This window comes from Labrus mixtus, chromosome 14, assembly GCF_963584025.1.
Source record: "Labrus mixtus chromosome 14, fLabMix1.1, whole genome shotgun sequence".
Taxonomy (NCBI): Eukaryota; Metazoa; Chordata; class Actinopteri; order Labriformes; family Labridae; genus Labrus; species Labrus mixtus.
This window is the reverse complement of record NC_083625.1, coordinates 8470571-8493303: the sequence shown is the minus strand read 5'-3', so window position 1 is coordinate 8493303 and position 22733 is coordinate 8470571. Positions and strand designations below refer to the sequence as shown.

Sequence of the window (22733 nt, the reverse complement as noted above, 5' to 3'; positions counted from 1 at the left end):
TGCCGTGACCCGGATTCGAACCGGGGTTACTGCGGCCACAACGCAGAGTACTAACCACTATACTATCACAGCCACACTAATGCCTGAAAGAACAGCTTATTGTTGTAAAATATCTTCAGCACTGAATGTCAAATGCCTTTGTATCTGAAGCCCTTAGTCAAAGTCAGTCAAGTTCTATGCACTTCCGAGAGAACATTTGTTTTCACAAAACGAAGACTTGCAAGTGGAGGTTTCAGGATAGCTGTGTCTGATGCCTGATGAATCCACAGGGACATCAGACAGGGACTGATGAATCCACAGGGACATGTTGAAATGCAGTGTAACTGTGTTAGTTGACTCTTTTCGGTTGTGGAGAAGTATGAGTCAGAACTGATTTACACTTTTTAAAACTCTCAACGAGCTAGCCAGGAGTCAAACCTAGAATCTTTAATCTTTTACATTAAATTTCACGGTGCTGTATGCAAAGGCAATGTGTCTGTACTCTGCAGAACGGTATGTTGAAAATGACAGTAAAATAACTGGGTGAGTCCTGGGTAGTGTGCATTCTAAAACTATGATGATCAAAGGACAGGTAGTTTGCATTCTAAAACTATGATGATCTACTATGATGATCAAAGGAGAGGCTGGTGAAGCCAAGAGGAATCACAAAAAAGGTGTTCTCTTCGACAATCTTGCCGTGACCCGGATTCGAACCGGGGTTACTGCGGCCACAACGCAGAGTACTAACCACTATACTATCACAGCCACACTAATGCCTGAAAGAACAGCTTATTGTTGTAAAATATCTTCAGCACTGAATGTCAAATGCCTTTGTATCTGAAGCCCTTAGTCAAAGTCAGTCAAGTTCTATGCACTTCCGAGAGAACATTTGTTTTCACAAAACGAAGACTTGCAAGTGGAGGTTTCAGGATAGCTGTGTCTGATGCCTGATGAATCCACAGGGACATCAGACAGGGACTGATGAATCCACAGGGACATGTTGAAATGCAGTGTAACTGTGTTAGTTGACTCTTTTCGGTTGTGGAGAAGTATGAGTCAGAACTGATTTACACTTTTTAAAACTCTCAACGAGCTAGCCAGGAGTCAAACCTAGAATCTTTAATCTTTTACATTAAATTTCACGGTGCTGTATGCAAAGGCAATGTGTCTGTACTCTGCAGAACGGTATGTTGAAAATGACAGTAAAATAACTGGGTGAGTCCTGGGTAGTGTGCATTCTAAAACTATGATGATCAAAGGACAGGTAGTTTGCATTCTAAAACTATGATGATCTACTATGATGATCAAAGGAGAGGCTGGTGAAGCCAAGAGGAATCACAAAAAAGGTGTTCTCTTCGACAATCTTGCCGTGACCCGGATTCGAACCGGGGTTACTGCGGCCACAACGCAGAGTACTAACCACTATACTATCACAGCCACACTAATGCCTGAAAGAACAGCTTATTGTTGTAAAATATCTTCAGCACTGAATGTCAAATGCCTTTGTATCTGAAGCCCTTAGTCAAAGTCAGTCAAGTTCTATGCACTTCCGAGAGAACATTTGTTTTCACAAAACGAAGACTTGCAAGTGGAGGTTTCAGGATAGCTGTGTCTGATGCCTGATGAATCCACAGGGACATCAGACAGGGACTGATGAATCCACAGGGACATGTTGAAATGCAGTGTAACTGTGTCAGTTGACTCTTTTCGGTTGTGGAGAAGTATGAGTCAGAACTGATTTACACTTTTTAAAACTCTCAACGAGCTAGCCAGGAGTCGAACCTAGAATCTTTAATCTTTTACATTAAATTTCACGGTGCTGTATGCAAAGGCAATGTGTCTGTACTCTGCAGAACGGTATGTTGAAAATGACAGTAAAATAACTGGGTGAGTCCTGGGTAGTGTGCATTCTAAAACTATGATGATCAAAGCACAGGTAGTGTACATTCTAAAACTATGATGATCTACTATGATGATCAAAGGAGAGGCTGGTGAAGCCAAGAGGAATCACAAAAAAGGTGTTCTCTTCGCCACTCTTGTCGTGCCCCGGATTCAAACCAGGGTTACTGCGGTCACAACGCAGAGCACTAACCACTATACTATCACAGCCAGACTAATGCCTGAAAGAACAGCTTATTGTTGTAAAATATCTTCAGCACTGAATGTCAAATGCCTTTGTATCTGAAGCCCTTAGTCAAAGTCAGTCAAGTTCTATGCACTTCCGAGAGAACATTTGTTTTCACAAAACGAAGACTTGCAAGTGGAAGTTTCAGGATAGCTGTGTCTGATGCCTGATGAATCCACAGGGACATCAGACAGGGACTGATGAATCCACAGGGACATGTTGAAATGCAGTGTAACTGTGTCAGTTGACTCTTTTCGGTTGTGGGGAAGTATGAGGCAGAACTGATTTACACTTTTTAAAACTCTCGACGAGCTAGCCAGGAGTCGAACCTAGAATCTTCTGATCCGTAGTCAGACGCGTTATCCATTGCGCCACTAGCCCACTGTGATGGAAATCTACATTAAATTTCACGGTGCTGTATGCAAAGGCAATGTGTCTGTACTCTGCAGAACGGTATGTTGAAAATGACAGTAAAATAACTGGGTGAGTCCTGGGTAGTGTGCATTCTAAAACTATGATGATCAAAGGACAGGTAGTATGCATTCTAAAACTATGATGATCAAAGGAGAGGCTGGTGAAGCCAAGAGGAATCACAAAAAAGGTGTTCTCTTCACCACTCTTGCCGTGACCCGGATTTGAACTGGGGTTGCTGCGGCCACAACGCAGAGTACTAACCACTATACGATCACGGCCACTTACTTGCCTGAGACACCAGCTTCTTGTTGTAGAATGTCTTCAGCAGTGAATCTTAAATGCCTTTGTATCTGAAGTCCTTAGTCAAAGTCAGTCAAGTTCTATGCACTTCCGAGAGAACATTTGTTTTCACAAAACAAAGACTTACAAGTGGAGTTTTCAGGATAGCTGTGTCTGATGACTGATGAATGCACAGGGACATCAGACAGGGACTGATGAATCCACAGGGACATGTTGAAATGCAGTGTAACTGTGTTAGTTGACTCTTTTCGGTATGCAGTGTAACTGTGTCAGTTGACTCTTTTCGGTTGTGAGGAAGTATGAGGCAGAACTGATTTACACTTTTCAAAACTCTCAACGAGCTAGCCAGGAGTCGAACCTAGAATCTTCTGATCCGTAGTCAGACGCGTTATCCATTGCGCCACTAGCCCACTGTGATGGAAATTTACATTAAATTTCACGGTGCTGTATGCAAAGGCAATGTGTCTGTACTCTGCAGAACGGTATGTTGAAAATGACAGTAAAATAACTGGGTGAGTCCTGGGTAGTGTGCATTCTAAAACTATGATGATCAAAGGACAGGTAGTGTGCATTCTAAAACTATGATGATCTACTATGATGATCAAAGGATAGGCTGGTGAAGCCAAGAGGAATCACAGAAAAGGTGTTCTCTTCGCCACTCTTGCCGTGCCCCGGATTCAAACTACTGTTACTGCGGCCACAACGCAGAGCACTAACCACTATACTATCACAGCCAGACTAATGCCTGAAAGAGCAGCTTATTGTTGTAAAATATCTTCAGCACTGAATGTCAAATGCCTTTGTATCTGAAGCCCTTAGTCAAAGTCAGTCAAGTTCTATGCACTTCCGAGAGAACATTTGTTTTCACAAAACGAAGACTTGCAAGTGGAGGTTTCAGGATAGCTGTGTCTGATGCCTGATGAATCCACAGGGACATCAGACAGGGACTGATGAATCCACAGGGACATGTTGAAATGCAGTGTAACTGTGTCAGTTGACTCTTTTCGGTTGTGAGGAAGTATGAGGCAGAACTGATTTACACTTTTCAAAACTCTCAACGAGCTAGCCAGGAGTCGAACCTAGAATCTTCTGATCCGTAGTCAGACGCGTTATCCATTGCGCCACTAGCCCACTGTGATGGAAATTTACATTAAATTTCACGGTGCTGTATGCAAAGGCAATGTGTCTGTACTCTGCAGAACGGTATGTTGAAAATGACAGTAAAATAACTGGGTGAGTCCTGGGTAGTGTGCATTCTAAAACTATGATGATCAAAGGACAGGTAGTGTGCATTCTAAAACTATGATGATCTACTATGATGATCAAAGGATAGGCTGGTGAAGCCAAGAGGAATCACAGAAAAGGTGTTCTCTTCGCCACTCTTGCCGTGCCCCGGATTCAAACTACTGTTACTGCGGCCACAACGCAGAGCACTAACCACTATACTATCACAGCCAGACTAATGCCTGAAAGAGCAGCTTATTGTTGTAAAATATCTTCAGCACTGAATGTCAAATGCCTTTGTATCTGAAGCCCTTAGTCAAAGTCAGTCAAGTTCTATGCACTTCCGAGAGAACATTTGTTTTCACAAAACGAAGACTTGCAAGTGGAGGTTTCAGGATAGCTGTGTCTGATGCCTGATGAATCCACAGGGACATCAGACAGGGACTGATGAATCCACAGGGACATGTTGAAATGCAGTGTAACTGTGTCAGTTGACTCTTTTCGGTTGTGGGGAAGTATGAGGCAGAACTGATTTACACTTTTTAAAACTCTCAACGAGCTAGCCAGGAGTCGAACCTAGAATCTTCTGATCCGTAGTCAGACGCGTTATCCATTGCGCCACTAGCCCACTGTGATGGAAATCTACATTAAATTTCACGGTGCTGTATGCAAAGGCAATGTGTCTGTACTCTGCAGAACGGTATGTTGAAAATGACAGTAAAATAACTGGGTGAGTCCTGGGTAGTGTGCATTCTAAAACTATGATGATCAAAGGACAGGTAGTATGCATTCTAAAACTATGATGATCAAAGGAGAGGCTGGTGAAGCCAAGAGGAATCACAAAAAAGGTGTTCTCTTCACCACTCTTGCCGTGACCCGGATTTGAACTGGGGTTGCTGCGGCCACAACGCAGAGCACTAACCACTATACGATCACGGCCACTTACTTGCCTGAGACACCAGCTTCTTGTTGTAGAATGTCTTCAGCAGTGAATCTCAAATGCCTTTGTATCTGAAGTCCTTAGTCAAAGTCAGTCAAGTTCTATGCACTTCCGAGAGAACATTTGTTTTCACAAAACAAAGACTTACAAGTGGAGGTTTCAGGATAGCTGTGTCTGATGACTGATGAATGCACAGGGACATCAGACAGGGACTGATGAATCCACAGGGACATGTTGAAATGCAGTGTAACTGTGTTAGTTGACTCTTTTCGGTATGCAGTGTAACTGTGTCAGTTGACTCTTTTCGGTTGTGGGGAAGTATGAGGCAGAACTGATTTACACTTTTTAAAACTCTCAACGAGCTAGCCAGGAGTCGAACCTAGAATCTTCTGATCCGTAGTCAGACGCGTTATCCATTGCGCCACTAGCCCACTGTGATGGAAATCTACATTAAATTTCACGGTGCTGTATGCAAAGGCAATGTGTCTGTACTCTGCAGAACGGTATGTTGAAAATGACAGTAAAATAACTGGGTGAGTCCTGGGTAGTGTGCATTCTAAAACTATGATGATCAAAGGACAGGTAGTGTGCATTCTAAAACTATGATGATCTACTATGATGATCAAAGGAGAGGCTGGTGAAGCCAAGAGGAATCACAAAAAAGGTGTTCTCTTCGCCACTCTTGCCGTGCCCCGGATTCAAACTAGGGTTACTGCAGCCACAACGCAGAGCACTAACCACTATACTATCACAGCCAGACTATTACCTGAAAGAACAGCTTATTGTTGTAGAATGTCTTCAGCACTGAATGTCAAATGCCTTTGTATCTGAAGCCCTTAGTCAAAGTCAGTCAAGTTCTATGCACTTCCGAGAGAACATTTGTTTTCACAAAACGAAGACTTGCAAGTGGAAGTTTCAGGATAGCTGTGTCTGATGCCTGATGAATCCACAGGGACATCAGACAGGGACTGATGAATCCACAGGGACATGTTGAAATGCAGTGTAACTGTGTCAGTTGACTCTTTTCGGTTGTGGGGAAGTATGAGGCAGAACTGATTTACACTTTTTAAAACTCTCAACGAGCTCGCCAGGAGTCGAACCTAGAATCTTCTGATCCGTAGTCAGACGCGTTATCCATTGCTCCACTAGCCCACTGTGATGGAAATCTAGATTAAATTTCACGGTGCTGTATGCAAAGGCAATGTGTCTGTACTCTGCAGAACGGTATGTTGAAAATGACAGTAAAATAACTGGGTGAGTCCTGGGTAGTGTGCATTCTAAAACTATGATGATCAAAGGACAGGTAGTATGCATTCTAAAACTATGATGATCAAAGGAGAGGCTGGTGAAGCCAAGAGGAATCACAAAAAAGGTGTTCTCTTCACCACTCTTGCTGTGACCCGGATTTGAACTGGGGTTGCTGCGGCCACAACGCAGAGTACTAACCACTATACGATCACGGCCACTTACTTGCCTGAGACACCAGCTTCTTGTTGTAGAATGTCTTCAGCAGTGAATCTTAAATGCCTTTGTATCTGAAGTCCTTAGTCAAAGTCAGTCAAGTTCTATGCACTTCCGAGAGAACATTTGTTTTCACAAAACAAAGACTTACAAGTGGAGGTTTCAGGATAGCTGTGTCTGATGACTGATGAATGCACAGGGACATCAGACAGGGACTGATGAATCCACAGGGACATGTTGAAATGCAGTGTAACTGTGTTAGTTGACTCTTTTCGGTATGCAGTGTAACTGTGTCAGTTGACTCTTTTCGGTTGTGAGGAAGTATGAGGCAGAACTGATTTACACTTTTTAAAACTCTCAACGAGCTAGCCAGGAGTCGAACCTAGAATCTTCTGATCCGTAGTCAGACGCGTTATCCATTGCGCCACTAGCCCACTGTGATGGAAATTTACATTAAATTTCACGGTGCTGTATGCAAAGGCAATGTGTCTGTACTCTGCAGAACGGTATGTTGAAAATGACAGTAAAATAACTGGGTGAGTCCTGGGTAGTGTGCATTCTAAAACTATGATGATCAAAGGACAGGTAGTGTGCATTCTAAAACTATGATGATCTACTATGATGATCAAAGGAGAGGCTGGTGAAGCCAAGAGGAATCACAAAAAAGGTGTTCTCTTCGCCACTCTTGCCGTGCCCCGGATTCAAACTAGTGTTACTGCGGCCACAACGCAGAGTACTAACCACTATACTATCACAGCCACACTAATGCCTGAAAGAACAGCTTATTGTTGTAAAATATCTTCAGCACTGAATGTCAAATGCCTTTGTATCTGAAGCCCTTAGTCAAAGTCAGTCAAGTTCTATGCACTTCCGAGAGAACATTTGTTTTCACAAAACGAAGACTTGCAAGTGGAGGTTTCAGGATAGCTGTGTCTGATGCCTGATGAATCCACAGGGACATCAGACAGGGACTGATGAATCCACAGGGACATGTTGAAATGCAGTGTAACTGTGTTAGTTGACTCTTTTCGGTTGTGGAGAAGTATGAGGCAGAACTGATTTACACTTTTTAAAACTCTCAACGAGCTAGCCAGGAGTCGAACCTAGAATCTTTAATCTTTTACATTAAATTTCACGGTGCTGTATGCAAAGGCAATGTGTCTGTACTCTGCAGAACGGTATGTTGAAAATGACAGTAAAATAACTGGGTGAGTCCTGGGTAGTGTGCATTCTAAAACTATGATGATCAAAGCACAGGTAGTGTACATTCTAAAACTATGATGATCTACTATGATGATCAAAGGAGAGGCTGGTGAAGCCAAGAGGAATCACAAAAAAGGTGTTCTCTTCGCCACTCTTGTCGTGCCCCGGATTCAAACCAGGGTTACTGCGGTCACAACGCAGAGCACTAACCACTATACTATCACAGCCAGACTAATGCCTGAAAGAACAGCTTATTGTTGTAAAATATCTTCAGCACTGAATGTCAAATGCCTTTGTATCTGAAGCCCTTAGTCAAAGTCAGTCAAGTTCTATGCACTTCCGAGAGAACATTTGTTTTCACAAAACGAAGACTTGCAAGTGGAAGTTTCAGGATAGCTGTGTCTGATGCCTGATGAATCCACAGGGACATCAGACAGGGACTGATGAATCCACAGGGACATGTTGAAATGCAGTGTAACTGTGTCAGTTGACTCTTTTCGGTTGTGGGGAAGTATGAGGCAGAACTGATTTACACTTTTTAAAACTCTCGACGAGCTAGCCAGGAGTCGAACCTAGAATCTTCTGATCCGTAGTCAGACGCGTTATCCATTGCGCCACTAGCCCACTGTGATGGAAATCTACATTAAATTTCACGGTGCTGTATGCAAAGGCAATGTGTCTGTACTCTGCAGAACGGTATGTTGAAAATGACAGTAAAATAACTGGGTGAGTCCTGGGTAGTGTGCATTCTAAAACTATGATGATCAAAGGACAGGTAGTATGCATTCTAAAACTATGATGATCAAAGGAGAGGCTGGTGAAGCCAAGAGGAATCACAAAAAAGGTGTTCTCTTCACCACTCTTGCCGTGACCCGGATTTGAACTGGGGTTGCTGCGGCCACAACGCAGAGCACTAACCACTATACGATCACGGCCACTTACTTGCCTGAGACACCAGCTTCTTGTTGTAGAATGTCTTCAGCAGTGAATCTCAAATGCCTTTGTATCTGAAGTCCTTAGTCAAAGTCAGTCAAGTTCTATGCACTTCCGAGAGAACATTTGTTTTCACAAAACAAAGACTTACAAGTGGAGGTTTCAGGATAGCTGTGTCTGATGACTGATGAATGCACAGGGACATCAGACAGGGACTGATGAATCCACAGGGACATGTTGAAATGCAGTGTAACTGTGTTAGTTGACTCTTTTCGGTATGCAGTGTAACTGTGTCAGTTGACTCTTTTCGGTTGTGGGGAAGTATGAGGCAGAACTGATTTACACTTTTTAAAACTCTCAACGAGCTAGCCAGGAGTCGAACCTAGAATCTTCTGATCCGTAGTCAGACGCGTTATCCATTGCGCCACTAGCCCACTGTGATGGAAATCTACATTAAATTTCACGGTGCTGTATGCAAAGGCAATGTGTCTGTACTCTGCAGAACGGTATGTTGAAAATGACAGTAAAATAACTGGGTGAGTCCTGGGTAGTGTGCATTCTAAAACTATGATGATCAAAGCACAGGTAGTGTACATTCTAAAACTATGATGATCTACTATGATGATCAAAGGAGAGGCTGGTGAAGCCAAGAGGAATCACAAAAAAGGTGTTCTCTTCGCCACTCTTGTCGTGCCCCGGATTCAAACCAGGGTTACTGCGGTCACAACGCAGAGCACTAACCACTATACTATCACAGCCAGACTAATGCCTGAAAGAACAGCTTATTGTTGTAAAATATCTTCAGCACTGAATGTCAAATGCCTTTGTATCTGAAGCCCTTAGTCAAAGTCAGTCAAGTTCTATGCACTTCCGAGAGAACATTTGTTTTCACAAAACGAAGACTTGCAAGTGGAAGTTTCAGGATAGCTGTGTCTGATGCCTGATGAATCCACAGGGACATCAGACAGGGACTGATGAATCCACAGGGACATGTTGAAATGCAGTGTAACTGTGTCAGTTGACTCTTTTCGGTTGTGGGGAAGTATGAGGCAGAACTGATTTACACTTTTTAAAACTCTTGACGAGCTAGCCAGGAGTCGAACCTAGAATCTTCTGATCCGTAGTCAGACGCGTTATCCATTGCGCCACTAGCCCACTGTGATGGAAATCTACATTAAATTTCACGGTGCTGTATGCAAAGGCAATGTGTCTGTACTCTGCAGAACGGTATGTTGAAAATGACAGTAAAATAACTGGGTGAGTCCTGGGTAGTGTGCATTCTAAAACTATGATGATCAAAGGACAGGTAGTATGCATTCTAAAACTATGATGATCAAAGGAGAGGCTGGTGAAGCCAAGAGGAATCACAAAAAAGGTGTTCTCTTCACCACTCTTGCCGTGACCCGGATTTGAACTGGGGTTGCTGCGGCCACAACGCAGAGCACTAACCACTATACGATCACGGCCACTTACTTGCCTGAGACACCAGCTTCTTGTTGTAGAATGTCTTCAGCAGTGAATCTCAAATGCCTTTGTATCTGAAGTCCTTAGTCAAAGTCAGTCAAGTTCTATGCACTTCCGAGAGAACATTTGTTTTCACAAAACAAAGACTTACAAGTGGAGGTTTCAGGATAGCTGTGTCTGATGACTGATGAATGCACAGGGACATCAGACAGGGACTGATGAATCCACAGGGACATGTTGAAATGCAGTGTAACTGTGTTAGTTGACTCTTTTCGGTATGCAGTGTAACTGTGTCAGTTGACTCTTTTCGGTTGTGGGGAAGTATGAGGCAGAACTGATTTACACTTTTTAAAACTCTCAACGAGCTAGCCAGGAGTCGAACCTAGAATCTTCTGATCCGTAGTCAGACGCGTTATCCATTGCGCCACTAGCCCACTGTGATGGAAATCTACATTAAATTTCACGGTGCTGTATGCAAAGGCAATGTGTCTGTACTCTGCAGAACGGTATGTTGAAAATGACAGTAAAATAACTGGGTGAGTCCTGGGTAGTGTGCATTCTAAAACTATGATGATTAAAGGACAGGCAGTGTGCATTCTAAAACTATGATGATCTACTATGATGATCAAAGGAGAGGCTGGTGAAGCCAAGAGGAATCACAAAAAAGGTGTTCTCTTCGCCACTCTTGCCGTGCCCCGGATTCAAACTAGTGTTACTGCGGCCACAACGCAGAGTACTAACCACTATACTATCACAGCCAGACTAATGCCTGAAAGAACAGCTTATTGTTGTAAAATATCTTCAGCACTGAATGTCAAATGCCTTTGTATCTGAAGCCCTTAGTCAAAGTCAGTCAAGTTCTATGCACTTCCGAGAGAACATTTGTTTTCACAAAACGAAGACTTGCAAGTGGAGGTTTCAGGATAGCTGTGTCTGATGCCTGATGAATCCACAGGGACATCAGACAGGGACTGATGAATCCACAGGGACATGTTGAAATGCAGTGTAACTGTGTCAGTTGACTCTTTTCGGTTGTGGAGAAGTATGAGTCAGAACTGATTTACACTTTTTAAAACTCTCAACGAGCTAGCCAGGAGTCGAACCTAGAATCTTTAATCTTTTACATTAAATTTCACGGTGCTGTATGCAAAGGCAATGTGTCTGTACTCTGCAGAACGGTATGTTGAAAATGACAGTAAAATAACTGGGTGAGTCCTGGGTAGTGTGCATTCTAAAACTATGATGATCAAAGGACAGGTAGTTTGCATTCTAAAACTATGATGATCTACTATGATGATCAAAGGAGAGGCTGGTGAAGCCAAGAGGAATCACAAAAAAGGTGTTCTCTTCGACAATCTTGCCGTGACCCGGATTCGAACCGGGGTTACTGCGGCCACAACGCAGAGTACTAACCACTATACTATCACAGCCAGATTAATGCCTGAAAGAACAGCTTATTGTTGTAAAATATCTTCAGCACTGAATGTCAAATGCCTTTGTATCTGAAGCCCTTAGTCAAAGTCAGTCAAGTTCTATGCACTTCCGAGAGAACATTTGTTTTCACAAAACGAAGACTTGCAAGTGGAGGTTTCAGGATAGCTGTGTCTGATGCCTGATGAATCCACAGGGACATCAGACAGGGACTGATGAATCCACAGGGACATGTTGAAATGCAGTGTATCTGTGTCAGTTGACTCTTTTCGGTTGTGGGGAAGTATGAGGCAGAACTGATTTACACTTTTTAAAACTCTCAACGAGCTAGCCAGGAGTCGAACCTAGAATCTTCTGATCCGTAGTCAGACGCTTTATCCATTGCGCCACTAGCCCACTGTGATGGAAATCTACATTAAATTTCACGGTGCTGTATGCAAAGGCAATGTGTCTGTACTCTGCAGAACGGTATGTTGAAAATGACAGTAAAATAACTGGGTGAGTCCTGGGTAGTGTGCATTCTAAAACTATGATGATCAAAGGACAGGTAGTATGCATTCTAAAACTATGATGATCTACTATGATGATCAAAGGAGAGGCTGGTGAAGCCAAGAGGAATCACAAAAAAGGTGTTCTCTTCGACAATCTTGCCGTGACCCGGATTCGAACCGGGGTTACTGCGGCCACAACGCAGAGTACTAACCACTATACTATCACAGCCAGATTAATGCCTGAAAGAACAGCTTATTGTTGTAAAATATCTTCAGCACTGAATGTCAAATGCCTTTGTATCTGAAGCCCTTAGTCAAAGTCAGTCAAGTTCTATGCACTTCCGAGAGAACATTTGTTTTCACAAAACGAAGACTTGCAAGTGGAGGTTTCAGGATAGCTGTGTCTGATGCCTGATGAATCCACAGGGACATCAGACAGGGACTGATGAATCCACAGGGACATGTTGAAATGCAGTGTATCTGTGTCAGTTGACTCTTTTCGGTTGTGGGGAAGTATGAGGCAGAACTGATTTACACTTTTTAAAACTCTCAACGAGCTAGCCAGGAGTCGAACCTAGAATCTTCTGATCCGTAGTCAGACGCTTTATCCATTGCGCCACTAGCCCACTGTGATGGAAATCTACATTAAATTTCACGGTGCTGTATGCAAAGGCAATGTGTCTGTACTCTGCAGAACGGTATGTTGAAAATGACAGTAAAATAACTGGGTGAGTCCTGGGTAGTGTGCATTCTAAAACTATGATGATCAAAGGACAGGTAGTATGCATTCTAAAACTATGATGATCAAAGGAGAGGCTGGTGAAGCCAAGAGGAATCACAAAAAAGGTGTTCTCTTCACCACTCTTGCCGTGACCCGGATTTGAACTGGGGTTGCTGCGGCCACAACGCAGAGTACTAACCACTATACGATCACGGCCACTTGCTTGCCTGAGACACCAGCTTCTTGTTGTAGAATGTCTTCAGCAGTGAATCTCAAATGCCTTTGTATCTGAAGTCCTTAGTCAAAGTCAGTCAAGTTCTATGCACTTCCGAGAGAGCATTTGTTTTCACAAAACAAAGACTTACAAGTGGAGGTTTCAGGATAGCTGTGTCTGATGACTGATGAATGCACAGGGACATCAGACAGGGACTGATGAATCCACAGGGACATGTTGAAATGCAGTGTAACTGTGTTAGTTGACTCTTTTCGGTATGCAGTGTAACTGTGTCAGTTGACTCTTTTCGGTTGTGGGGAAGTATGAGGCAGAACTGATTTACACTTTTTAAAACTCTCAACGAGCTAGCCAGGAGTCGAACCTAGAATCTTCTGATCCGTAGTCAGACGCGTTATCCATTGCGCCACTAGCCCACTGTGATGGAAATCTACATTAAATTTCACGGTGCTGTATGCAAAGGCAATGTGTCTGTACTCTGCAGAACGGTATGTTGAAAATGACAGTAAAATAACTGGGTGAGTCCTGGGTAGTGTGCATTCTAAAACTATGATGATTAAAGGACAGGCAGTGTGCATTCTAAAACTATGATGATCTACTATGATGATCAAAGGAGAGGCTGGTGAAGCCAAGAGGAATCACAAAAAAGGTGTTCTCTTCGCCACTCTTGCCGTGCCCCGGATTCAAACTAGTGTTACTGCGGCCACAACGCAGAGTACTAACCACTATACTATCACAGCCAGACTAATGCCTGAAAGAACAGCTTATTGTTGTAAAATATCTTCAGCACTGAATGTCAAATGCCTTTGTATCTGAAGCCCTTAGTCAAAGTCAGTCAAGTTCTATGCACTTCCGAGAGAACATTTGTTTTCACAAAACGAAGACTTGCAAGTGGAGGTTTCAGGATAGCTGTGTCTGATGCCTGATGAATCCACAGGGACATCAGACAGGGACTGATGAATCCACAGGGACATGTTGAAATGCAGTGTAACTGTGTCAGTTGACTCTTTTCGGTTGTGGAGAAGTATGAGTCAGAACTGATTTACACTTTTTAAAACTCTCAACGAGCTAGCCAGGAGTCGAACCTAGAATCTTTAATCTTTTACATTAAATTTCACGGTGCTGTATGCAAAGGCAATGTGTCTGTACTCTGCAGAACGGTATGTTGAAAATGACAGTAAAATAACTGGGTGAGTCCTGGGTAGTGTGCATTCTAAAACTATGATGATCAAAGGACAGGTAGTTTGCATTCTAAAACTATGATGATCTACTATGATGATCAAAGGAGAGGCTGGTGAAGCCAAGAGGAATCACAAAAAAGGTGTTCTCTTCGACAATCTTGCCGTGACCCGGATTCGAACCGGGGTTACTGCGGCCACAACGCAGAGTACTAACCACTATACTATCACAGCCAGATTAATGCCTGAAAGAACAGCTTATTGTTGTAAAATATCTTCAGCACTGAATGTCAAATGCCTTTGTATCTGAAGCCCTTAGTCAAAGTCAGTCAAGTTCTATGCACTTCCGAGAGAACATTTGTTTTCACAAAACGAAGACTTGCAAGTGGAGGTTTCAGGATAGCTGTGTCTGATGCCTGATGAATCCACAGGGACATCAGACAGGGACTGATGAATCCACAGGGACATGTTGAAATGCAGTGTATCTGTGTCAGTTGACTCTTTTCGGTTGTGGGGAAGTATGAGGCAGAACTGATTTACACTTTTTAAAACTCTCAACGAGCTAGCCAGGAGTCGAACCTAGAATCTTCTGATCCGTAGTCAGACGCTTTATCCATTGCGCCACTAGCCCACTGTGATGGAAATCTACATTAAATTTCACGGTGCTGTATGCAAAGGCAATGTGTCTGTACTCTGCAGAACGGTATGTTGAAAATGACAGTAAAATAACTGGGTGAGTCCTGGGTAGTGTGCATTCTAAAACTATGATGATCAAAGGACAGGTAGTATGCATTCTAAAACTATGATGATCTACTATGATGATCAAAGGAGAGGCTGGTGAAGCCAAGAGGAATCACAAAAAAGGTGTTCTCTTCGACAATCTTGCCGTGACCCGGATTCGAACCGGGGTTACTGCGGCCACAACGCAGAGTACTAACCACTATACTATCACAGCCAGATTAATGCCTGAAAGAACAGCTTATTGTTGTAAAATATCTTCAGCACTGAATGTCAAATGCCTTTGTATCTGAAGCCCTTAGTCAAAGTCAGTCAAGTTCTATGCACTTCCGAGAGAACATTTGTTTTCACAAAACGAAGACTTGCAAGTGGAGGTTTCAGGATAGCTGTGTCTGATGCCTGATGAATCCACAGGGACATCAGACAGGGACTGATGAATCCACAGGGACATGTTGAAATGCAGTGTATCTGTGTCAGTTGACTCTTTTCGGTTGTGGGGAAGTATGAGGCAGAACTGATTTACACTTTTTAAAACTCTCAACGAGCTAGCCAGGAGTCGAACCTAGAATCTTCTGATCCGTAGTCAGACGCTTTATCCATTGCGCCACTAGCCCACTGTGATGGAAATCTACATTAAATTTCACGGTGCTGTATGCAAAGGCAATGTGTCTGTACTCTGCAGAACGGTATGTTGAAAATGACAGTAAAATAACTGGGTGAGTCCTGGGTAGTGTGCATTCTAAAACTATGATGATCAAAGGACAGGTAGTATGCATTCTAAAACTATGATGATCAAAGGAGAGGCTGGTGAAGCCAAGAGGAATCACAAAAAAGGTGTTCTCTTCACCACTCTTGCCGTGACCCGGATTTGAACTGGGGTTGCTGCGGCCACAACGCAGAGTACTAACCACTATACGATCACGGCCACTTGCTTGCCTGAGACACCAGCTTCTTGTTGTAGAATGTCTTCAGCAGTGAATCTCAAATGCCTTTGTATCTGAAGTCCTTAGTCAAAGTCAGTCAAGTTCTATGCACTTCCGAGAGAGCATTTGTTTTCACAAAACAAAGACTTACAAGTGGAGGTTTCAGGATAGCTGTGTCTGATGACTGATGAATGCACAGGGACATCAGACAGGGACTGATGAATCCACAGGGACATGTTGAAATGCAGTGTAACTGTGTTAGTTGACTCTTTTCGGTATGCAGTGTAACTGTGTCAGTTGACTCTTTTCGGTTGTGGGGAAGTATGAGGCAGAACTGATTTACACTTTTTAAAACTCTCAACGAGCTAGCCAGGAGTCGAACCTAGAATCTTCTGATCCGTAGTCAGACGCGTTATCCATTGCGCCACTAGCCCACTGTGATGGAAATCTACATTAAATTTCACGGTGCTGTATGCAAAGGCAATGTGTCTGTACTCTGCAGAACGGTATGTTGAAAATGACAGTAAAATAACTGGGTGAGTCCTGGGTAGTGTGCATTCTAAAACTATGATGATTAAAGGACAGGCAGTGTGCATTCTAAAACTATGATGATCTACTATGATGATCAAAGGAGAGGCTGGTGAAGCCAAGAGGAATCACAAAAAAGGTGTTCTCTTCGCCACTCTTGCCGTGCCCCGGATTCAAACTAGTGTTACTGCGGCCACAACGCAGAGTACTAACCACTATACTATCACAGCCAGACTAATGCCTGAAAGAACAGCTTATTGTTGTAAAATATCTTCAGCACTGAATGTCAAATGCCTTTGTATCTGAAGCCCTTAGTCAAAGTCAGTCAAGTTCTATGCACTTCCGAGAGAACATTTGTTTTCACAAAACGAAGACTTGCAAGTGGAGGTTTCAGGATAGCTGTGTCTGATGCCTGATGAATCCACAGGGACATCAGACAGGGACTGATGAATCCACAGGGACATGTTGAAATGCAGTGTAACTGTGTCAGTTGACTCTTTTCGGTTGTGGAGAAGTATGAGTCAGAACTGATTTACACTTTTTAAAACTCTCAACGAGCTAGCCAGGAGTCGAACCTAGAATCTTTAATCTTTTACATTAAATTTCACGGTGCTGTATGCAAAGGCAATGTGTCTGTACTCTGCAGAACGGTATGTTGAAAATGACAGTAAAATAACTGGGTGAGTCCTGGGTAGTGTGCATTCTAAAACTATGATGATCAAAGGACAGGTAGTTTGCATTCTAAAACTATGATGATCTACTATGATGATCAAAGGAGAGGCTGGTGAAGCCAAGAGGAATCACAAAAAAGGTGTTCTCTTCGACAATCTTGCCGTGACCCGGAGTTACTGCGGCCACAACGCAGAGTACTAACCACTATACTATCACAGCCAGACTAATGCCTGAAAGAACAGCTTATTGTTGTAAAATATCTTCAGCACTGAATGTCAAATGCCTTTGTATCTGAAGCCCTTAGTCAAAGTCAGTCAAGTTCTATGCACTTCCGAGAGAACATTTGTTTTCACAAAACGAAGACTTGCAAGTGGAGGTTTCAGGATAGCTGTGTCTGATGCCTGATGAATCCACAGGGACATCAGACAGGGACTGATGAATCCACAGGGACATGTTGAAATGCAGTGTATCTGTGTCAGTTGACTCTTTTCGGTTGTGGGGAAGTATGAGGCAGAACTGATTTACACTTTTTAAAACTCTCAACGAGCTAGCCAGGAGTCGAACCTAGAATCTTCTGATCCGTAGTCAGACGCGTTATCCATTGCGCCACTAGCCCACTGTGATGGAAATCTACATTAAATTTCACGGTGCTGTATGCAAAGGCAATGTGTCTGTACTCTGCAGAACGGTATGTTGAAAATGACAGTAAAATAACTGGGTGAGTCCTGGGTAGTGTGCATTCTAAAACTATGATGATCAAAGGACAGGTAGTATGCATTCTAAAACTATGATGATCAAAGGAGAGGCTGGTGAAGCCAAGAGGAATCACAAAAAAGGTGTTCTCTTCACCACTCTTGCCGTGACCCGGATTTGAACTGGGGTTGCTGCGGCCACAACGCAGAGTACTAACCACTATACGATCACGGCCACTTGCTTGCCTGAGACACCAGCTTCTTGTTGTAGAATGTCTTCAGCAGTGAATCTCAAATGCCTTTGTATCTGAAGTCCTTAGTCAAAGTCAGTCAAGTTCTATGCACTTCCGAGAGAACATTTGTTTTCACAAAACAAAGACTTACAAGTGGAGGTTTCAGGATAGCTGTGTCTGATGACTGATGAATGCACAGGGACATCAGACAGGGACTGATGAATCCACAGGGACATGTTGAAATGCAGTGTAACTGTGTTAGTTGACTCTTTTCGGTATGCAGTGTAACTGTGTCAGTTGACTCTTTTCGGTTGTGGGGAAGTATGAGGCAGAACTGATTTACACTTTTTAAAACTCTCAACGAGCTAGCCAGGAGTCGAACCTAGAATCTTCTGATCCGTAGTCAGACGCGTTATCCATTGCGCCACTAGCCCACTGTGATGGAAATCTACATTAAATTTCACGGTGCTGTATGCAAAGGCAATGTGTCTGTACTCTGCAGAACGGTATGTTGAAAATGACAGTAAAATAACTGGGTGAGTCCTGGGTAGTGTGCATTCTAAAACTATGATGATTAAAGGACAGGCAGTTTGCATTCTAAAACTATGATGATCTACTATGATGATCAAAGGAGAGGCTGGTGAAGCCAAGAGGAATCACAAAAAAGGTGTTCTCTTCGCCACTCTTGCCGTGCCCCGGATTCAAACTAGTGTTACTGCGGCCACAACGCAGAGTACTAACCACTATACTATCACAGCCAGACTAATGCCTGAAAGAACAGCTTATTGTTGTAAAATATCTTCAGCACTGAATGTCAAATGCCTTTGTATCTGAAGCCCTTAGTCAAAGTCAGTCAAGTTCTATGCACTTCCGAGAGAACATTTGTTTTCACAAAACGAAGACTTGCAAGTGGAGGTTTCAGGATAGCTGTGTCTGATGCCTGATGAATCCACAGGGACATCAGACAGGGACTGATGAATCCACAGGGACATGTTGAAATGCAGTGTAACTGTGTCAGTTGACTCTTTTCGGTTGTGGAGAAGTATGAGTCAGAACTGATTTACACTTTTTAAAACTCTCAACGAGCTAGCCAGGAGTCGAACCTAGAATCTTTAATCTTTTACATTAAATTTCACGGTGCTGTATGCAAAGGCAATGTGTCTGTACTCTGCAGAACGGTATGTTGAAAATGACAGTAAAATAACTGGGTGAGTCCTGGGTAGTGTGCATTCTAAAACTATGATGATCAAAGGACAGGTAGTTTGCATTCTAAAACTATGATGATCTACTATGATGATCAAAGGAGAGGCTGGTGAAGCCAAGAGGAATCACAAAAAAGGTGTTCTCTTCGCCACTCTTGCCGTGCCCCGGATTCAAACTAGTGTTACTGCGGCCACAACGCAGAGTACTAACCACTATACTATCACAGCCAGACTAATGCCTGAAAGAACAGCTTATTGTTGTAAAATATCTTCAGCACTGAATGTCAAATGCCTTTGTATCTGAAGCCCTTAGTCAAAGTCAGTCAAGTTCTATGCACTTCCGAGAGAACATTTGTTTTCACAAAACGAAGACTTGCAAGTGGAGGTTTCAGGATAGCTGTGTCTGATGCCTGATGAATCCACAGGGACATCAGACAGGGACTGATGAATCCACAGGGACATGTTGAAATGCAGTGTAACTGTGTCAGTTGACTCTTTTCGGTTGTGGAGAAGTATGAGTCAGAACTGATTTACACTTTTTAAAACTCTCAACGAGCTAGCCAGGAGTCGAACCTAGAATCTTTAATCTTTTACATTAAATTTCACGGTGCTGTATGCAAAGGCAATGTGTCTGTACTCTGCAGAACGGTATGTTGAAAATGACAGTAAAATAACTGGGTGAGTCCTGGGTAGTGTGCATTCTAAAACTATGATGATCAAAGGACAGGTAGTTTGCATTCTAAAACTATGATGATCTACTATGATGATCAAAGGAGAGGCTGGTGAAGCCAAGAGGAATCACAAAAAAGGTGTTCTCTTCGACAATCTTGCCGTGACCCGGATTCGAACCGGGGTTACTGCGGCCACAACGCAGAGTACTAACCACTATACTATCACAGCCAGACTAATGCCTGAAAGAACAGCTTATTGTTGTAAAATATCTTCAGCACTGAATGTCAAATGCCTTTGTATCTGAAGCCCTTAGTCAAAGTCAGTCAAGTTCTATGCACTTCCGAGAGAACATTTGTTTTCACAAAACGAAGACTTGCAAGTGGAGGTTTCAGGATAGCTGTGTCTGATGCCTGATGAATCCACAGGGACATCAGACAGGGACTGATGAATCCACAGGGACATGTTGAAATGCAGTGTATCTGTGTCAGTTGACTCTTTTCGGTTGTGGGGAAGTATGAGGCAGAACTGATTTACACTTTTTAAAACTCTCAACGAGCTAGCCAGGAGTCGAACCTAGAATCTTCTGATCCGTAGTCAGACGCGTTATCCATTGCGCCACTAGCCCACTGTGATGGAAATCTACATTAAATTTCACGGTGCTGTATGCAAAGGCAATGTGTCTGTACTCTGCAGAACGGTATGTTGAAAATGACAGTAAAATAACTGGGTGAGTCCTGGGTAGTGTGCATTCTAAAACTATGATGATTAAAGGACAGGCAGTGTGCATTCTAAAACTATGATGATCTACTATGATGATCAAAGGAGAGGCTGGTGAAGCCAAGAGGAATCACAAAAAAGGTGTTCTCTTCGCCACTCTTGCCGTGCCCCGGATTCAAACTAGTTTTACTGCGGCCACAACGCAGAGTACTAACCACTATACTATCACAGCCAGACTAATGCCTGAAAGAACAGCTTATTGTTGTAAAATATCTTCAGCACTGAATGTCAAATGCCTTTGTATCTGAAGCCCTTAGTCAAAGTCAGTCAAGTTCTATGCACTTCCGAGAGAACATTTGTTTTCACAAAACGAAGACTTGCAAGTGGAGGTTTCAGGATAGCTGTGTCTGATGACTGATGAATCCACAGGGACATCAGACAGGGACTGATGAATCCACAGGGACATGTTGAAATGCAGTGTAACTGTGTCAGTTGACTCTTTTCGGTTGTGGAGAAGTATGAGTCAGAACTGATTTACACTTTTTAAAACTCTCAACGAGCTAGCCAGGAGTCGAACCTAGAATCTTTAATCTTTTACATTAAATTTCACGGTGCTGTATGCAAAGGCAATGTGTCTGTACTCTGCAGAACGGTATGTTGAAAATGACAGTAAAATAACTGGGTGAGTCCTGGGTAGTGTGCATTCTAAAACTATGATGATCAAAGGACAGGTAGTTTGCATTCTAAAACTATGATGATCTACTATGATGATCAAAGGAGAGGCTGGTGAAGCCAAGAGGAATCACAAAAAAGGTGTTCTCTTCGACAATCTTGCCGTGACCCGGATTCGAACCGGGGTTACTGCGGCCACAACGCAGAGTACTAACCACTATACTATCACAGCCAGACTAATGCCTGAAAGAACAGCTTATTGTTGTAAAATATCTTCAGCACTGAATGTCAAATGCCTTTGTATCTGAAGCCCTTAGTCAAAGTCAGTCAAGTTCTATGCACTTCCGAGAGAACATTTGTTTTCACAAAACGAAGACTTGCAAGTGGAGGTTTCAGGATAGCTGTGTCTGATGCCTGATGAATCCACAGGGACATCAGACAGGGACTGATGAATCCACAGGGACATGTTGAAATGCAGTGTATCTGTGTCAGTTGACTCTTTTCGGTTGTGGGGAAGTATGAGGCAGAACTGATTTACACTTTTTAAAACTCTCAACGAGCTAGCCAGGAGTCCAACCTGGAATCTTCTGATCCGTAGTCAGACGCGTTATCCATTGCGCCACTAGCCCACTGTGATGGAAATCTACATTAAATTTCACGGTGCTGTATGCAAAGGCAATGTGTCTGTACTCTGCAGAACGGTATGTTGAAAATGACAGTAAAATAACTGGGTGAGTCCTGGGTAGTGTGCATTCTAAAACTATGATGATCAAAGGACAGGTAGTATGCATTCTAAAACTATGATGATCAAAGGAGAGGCTGGTGAAGCCAAGAGGAATCACAAAAAAGGTGTTCTCTTCACCACTCTTGCCGTGACCCGGATTTGAACTGGGGTTGCTGCGGCCACAACGCAGAGTACTAACCACTATACGATCACGGCCACTTGCTTGCCTGAGACACCAGCTTCTTGTTGTAGAATGTCTTCAGCAGTGAATCTCAAATGCCTTTGTATCTGAAGTCCTTAGTCAAAGTCAGTCAAGTTCTATGCACTTCCGAGAGAACATTTGTTTTCACAAAACAAAGACTTACAAGTGGAGGTTTCAGGATAGCTGTGTCTGATGACTGATGAATGCACAGGGACATCAGACAGGGACTGATGAATCCACAGGGACATGTTGAAATGCAGTGTAACTGTGTTAGTTGACTCTTTTCGGTATGCAGTGTAACTGTGTCAGTTGACTCTTTTCGGTTGTGGGGAAGTATGAGGCAGAACTGATTTACACTTTTTAAAACTCTCAACGAGCTAGCCAGGAGTCGAACGTAGAATCTTCTGATCCGTAGTCAGACGCGTTATCCATTGCGCCACTAGCCCACTGTGATGGAAATCTACATTAAATTTCACGGTGCTGTATGCAAAGGCAATGTGTCTGTACTCTGCAGAACGGTATGTTGAAAATGACAGTAAAATAACTGGGTGAGTCCTGGGTAGTGTGCATTCTAAAACTATGACGATTAAAGGACAGGCAGTGTGCATTCTAAAACTATGATGATCTACTATGATGATCAAAGGAGAGGCTGGTGAAGCCAA

At 43.1% G+C, this 22733-nt stretch overlaps 1 protein-coding gene and 25 non-coding genes across 26 annotated transcripts in view; 1 reads left to right on the top strand and 25 right to left on the bottom strand.

Annotated features, from left to right (window-relative positions):
• trnah-gug (transfer RNA histidin (anticodon GUG)) lies at nucleotides 1-72 on the bottom strand. Its single transcript has one exon. It is a non-coding gene; the product is annotated as a tRNA-His (tRNA).
• The window catches only part of LOC132988731 (cilia- and flagella-associated protein 54-like), a 96851-nt gene that overhangs the window by 56749 nt on the left and 17369 nt on the right, over nucleotides 1-22733 (top strand). The gene's annotated exons all lie outside the window — the stretch shown is intronic.
• trnah-gug (transfer RNA histidin (anticodon GUG)) lies at nucleotides 673-744 on the bottom strand. The gene has a single exon. It is a non-coding gene; the product is annotated as a tRNA-His (tRNA).
• trnah-gug (transfer RNA histidin (anticodon GUG)) lies at nucleotides 1345-1416 on the bottom strand. Its single transcript has one exon. It is a non-coding gene; the product is annotated as a tRNA-His (tRNA).
• trnar-acg (transfer RNA arginine (anticodon ACG)) lies at nucleotides 2413-2485 on the bottom strand. Its single transcript has one exon. It is a non-coding gene; the product is annotated as a tRNA-Arg (tRNA).
• trnar-acg (transfer RNA arginine (anticodon ACG)) lies at nucleotides 3156-3228 on the bottom strand. Its single transcript has one exon. It is a non-coding gene; the product is annotated as a tRNA-Arg (tRNA).
• On the bottom strand, nucleotides 3877-3949 carry trnar-acg (transfer RNA arginine (anticodon ACG)). Its single transcript has one exon. It is a non-coding gene; the product is annotated as a tRNA-Arg (tRNA).
• On the bottom strand, nucleotides 4598-4670 carry trnar-acg (transfer RNA arginine (anticodon ACG)). Its single transcript has one exon. It is a non-coding gene; the product is annotated as a tRNA-Arg (tRNA).
• trnar-acg (transfer RNA arginine (anticodon ACG)) lies at nucleotides 5341-5413 on the bottom strand. Its single transcript has one exon. It is a non-coding gene; the product is annotated as a tRNA-Arg (tRNA).
• Nucleotides 6805-6877, bottom strand: trnar-acg (transfer RNA arginine (anticodon ACG)). The gene has a single exon. It is a non-coding gene; the product is annotated as a tRNA-Arg (tRNA).
• trnar-acg (transfer RNA arginine (anticodon ACG)) lies at nucleotides 8198-8270 on the bottom strand. Its single transcript has one exon. It is a non-coding gene; the product is annotated as a tRNA-Arg (tRNA).
• On the bottom strand, nucleotides 8941-9013 carry trnar-acg (transfer RNA arginine (anticodon ACG)). Its single transcript has one exon. It is a non-coding gene; the product is annotated as a tRNA-Arg (tRNA).
• On the bottom strand, nucleotides 9662-9734 carry trnar-acg (transfer RNA arginine (anticodon ACG)). Its single transcript has one exon. It is a non-coding gene; the product is annotated as a tRNA-Arg (tRNA).
• trnar-acg (transfer RNA arginine (anticodon ACG)) lies at nucleotides 10405-10477 on the bottom strand. The gene has a single exon. It is a non-coding gene; the product is annotated as a tRNA-Arg (tRNA).
• trnah-gug (transfer RNA histidin (anticodon GUG)) lies at nucleotides 11402-11473 on the bottom strand. Its single transcript has one exon. It is a non-coding gene; the product is annotated as a tRNA-His (tRNA).
• trnah-gug (transfer RNA histidin (anticodon GUG)) lies at nucleotides 12123-12194 on the bottom strand. The gene has a single exon. It is a non-coding gene; the product is annotated as a tRNA-His (tRNA).
• On the bottom strand, nucleotides 13262-13334 carry trnar-acg (transfer RNA arginine (anticodon ACG)). Its single transcript has one exon. It is a non-coding gene; the product is annotated as a tRNA-Arg (tRNA).
• Nucleotides 14259-14330, bottom strand: trnah-gug (transfer RNA histidin (anticodon GUG)). The gene has a single exon. It is a non-coding gene; the product is annotated as a tRNA-His (tRNA).
• trnah-gug (transfer RNA histidin (anticodon GUG)) lies at nucleotides 14980-15051 on the bottom strand. Its single transcript has one exon. It is a non-coding gene; the product is annotated as a tRNA-His (tRNA).
• trnar-acg (transfer RNA arginine (anticodon ACG)) lies at nucleotides 16119-16191 on the bottom strand. Its single transcript has one exon. It is a non-coding gene; the product is annotated as a tRNA-Arg (tRNA).
• Nucleotides 17501-17573, bottom strand: trnar-acg (transfer RNA arginine (anticodon ACG)). The gene has a single exon. It is a non-coding gene; the product is annotated as a tRNA-Arg (tRNA).
• On the bottom strand, nucleotides 18244-18316 carry trnar-acg (transfer RNA arginine (anticodon ACG)). Its single transcript has one exon. It is a non-coding gene; the product is annotated as a tRNA-Arg (tRNA).
• trnah-gug (transfer RNA histidin (anticodon GUG)) lies at nucleotides 19913-19984 on the bottom strand. Its single transcript has one exon. It is a non-coding gene; the product is annotated as a tRNA-His (tRNA).
• On the bottom strand, nucleotides 20309-20381 carry trnar-acg (transfer RNA arginine (anticodon ACG)). The gene has a single exon. It is a non-coding gene; the product is annotated as a tRNA-Arg (tRNA).
• trnah-gug (transfer RNA histidin (anticodon GUG)) lies at nucleotides 21306-21377 on the bottom strand. Its single transcript has one exon. It is a non-coding gene; the product is annotated as a tRNA-His (tRNA).
• On the bottom strand, nucleotides 21702-21774 carry trnar-acg (transfer RNA arginine (anticodon ACG)). Its single transcript has one exon. It is a non-coding gene; the product is annotated as a tRNA-Arg (tRNA).